Here is a 2,250-nt window from a genome sequence, read left to right on the forward strand (position 1 = left end):
TCGCCTCCGCATCGGCTTCTACCGCACCGCAGAAAGGACGCGTCGCCTTACAGGTGCGGGCAGTCCCTTTTGCGACAAGTGTGCTCATGTGGCGACGCTCGAACACATCCTCCTACGGTGCCCCGAGTACGCCGCTAAACGCGACGTGCTCACTGCCGCTTACCGCCACCTCGGACCCCCGTGCGACAGCACGGAAGCCTTCCCGTCCGCGCATTTCTCGGTGATCGGGCGCGCTTTCGCAGCGCTGCTTGATTACGTAGGAGCAGCCGACTGTTGCGCAAGCTTGCCGCCCTCGCTTTCCGCATTACCGCTCGCCCTTTTCTCTCTTTCTCTATATTACCCTCCCCCGTGCAGCACTGTGGAGTCGCCCTCTCAAGAGAGGCAGTTACGGCGCTGCACTTATCCATTCACCCTCCTAACTTAATGTCACTCAGACACACACGCGCGCGTAGTGTATCTTTCCGGTTTGGAGCGGACGGCAGCAAGCGATGGCCGCAAAACAAGAAGCCCCATCGTCTCCAGGCATCGATGCGAGAAAGTTTTACAGGCGCTCGTGCGCGCCCGAAGTTTCGGAGCCGGTCACGGGCCTGCTACGCGGAGAGCTTCCCGCTTGGCTACATGGTAGGCTTTTACGGAACGGTCCGGGACTGTCTTCAATTGGCCCCGATCGCTACAACCACGCATTTGACGGCCCCGCTCTGCTGCGGCAATTCACCATAGAGAATGGCCGAGTGTTTTACCAGAACCGCTTCCTGCGAAGCGAAGCATATGTACGCAACCGGAGGGCCAACAGAATTGTCGTCTCCGAGTTTGGAACCGCGGCGCATCTTGACCCGTGTGCCACCGTATTCGGGCTGTTGGCGTCGTATTTCTCCATGGACTTAACGGACAACGCTCTTGTGAACGTGATGCCCGTGGGCGACGAGGTGTACGCCATGACGGAGACACCTGATATGACTCGAGTGGACCCTGCGTCACTGGAGACTCTGGAAAAGAAAACCTTGAGAGAATTGGTGGCCGTGCACATTGCCACCGCCCACCCACATTTGGACCCCGTCGATGGTGCTACGTACAATATCGGTACGCACGTAGGTGTGCGTCATTCCTTCGTGCTTGTGCACTTTCCTCCCGGCGGATCCGAAAGCTCGGTGGACCGTGTCAGAGCCGTGGGCACGATACCGTTGCAATCGCGTATATCCGTGCCGTACATCCACAGTTTCGGAATGACCGAAAACTGGGTGGTCGTGCTGGAACAGTCTCTTTCCATGCACCTGCCCTCCATGTTAGCGTCGAGGTACCTTGGCTACAAGGCGTACATGAATGCCCTGAAGTTCGATGCCAAGAAGAACGTCCGCTTTCACGTGATGAACAAGAAGACGGGGGAGCTTCACCCCGCCGTGTTTGAGTCCGCCGCATTTTTCACTTTCCACCACATCAACGCCTTCGAACAGGGCGACGAGCTCGTGGTCGACCTAATATGCTTCGACGACGACAGCATCATCAGGAGCCTCGACTACACGGTGGAAAAGCCCGTCGTGTTCAAGATGGGACAAATGCGTCGTTTTTCGCTGCCTCTGAATCGAGGCCCGGTCGAGCGTGTGATCATCGAGTCCCGGGATCTAGCCAAGGGCAAGCTGCGCGGGGAACTTCCCAGAATCAACCAAGGCCGCAATGGGAAACCATACAAGTATAGCTACAGCCTCAGCCACGTCGAAGGCGAAGAACACAGGGCATTCGTCTCCAAGCTCGATGTCACTACGGGCGATTGGCTGCGCTGGGAAAGGCAAGGGTGGTTCCCCTCAGAACCTGTCTTTGTAGCGCGTCCAGGCGCTGTTGAGGAGGACGATGGTGTCGTCCTGAGCTCCCTTCTGCACGAGGAGAACGAGAAGAAGCTCGCTTTGGTGGTATTGGACGCGAAAACATTCAAACAACTGGCCCTTGCCGAGTTTGACTGCCCGTCCTCAATTCCGGCTGATTTTCACGGATGGTTTCTTGAGAAACAGGCATAAAAAGCTATTTCAACAGCTGTACAAGGTGATCAATTTTATGTTTTACGGAATTTTTGAAAATAGCCTTGTGCAGATTGCATAAATCTAGTCCTTGAGCTGGATTGTTCAGAGAGGCGGACATTACTTGCACATGAATTCGAAACACCTATTGAACTAATTAACAAAAAATCACTAATTAACTTCTGAATTACTTACTTTACGGCACATATTCCAAATTACGATTTGTAGCCGATGAGCTTAC

General features: G+C 54.8%; 1 pseudogene; it reads left to right on the plus strand.

Moving 5' to 3' along the window:
* The first annotated feature begins 488 nt into the window (after positions 1-488).
* Positions 489-2,250, plus strand: LOC142574945 (beta,beta-carotene 15,15'-dioxygenase pseudogene; annotated as a pseudogene).

Source organism: Dermacentor variabilis, chromosome 1 (assembly GCF_050947875.1).
Source record: "Dermacentor variabilis isolate Ectoservices chromosome 1, ASM5094787v1, whole genome shotgun sequence".
NCBI classification, from domain to species: Eukaryota; Metazoa; Arthropoda; class Arachnida; order Ixodida; family Ixodidae; genus Dermacentor; species Dermacentor variabilis.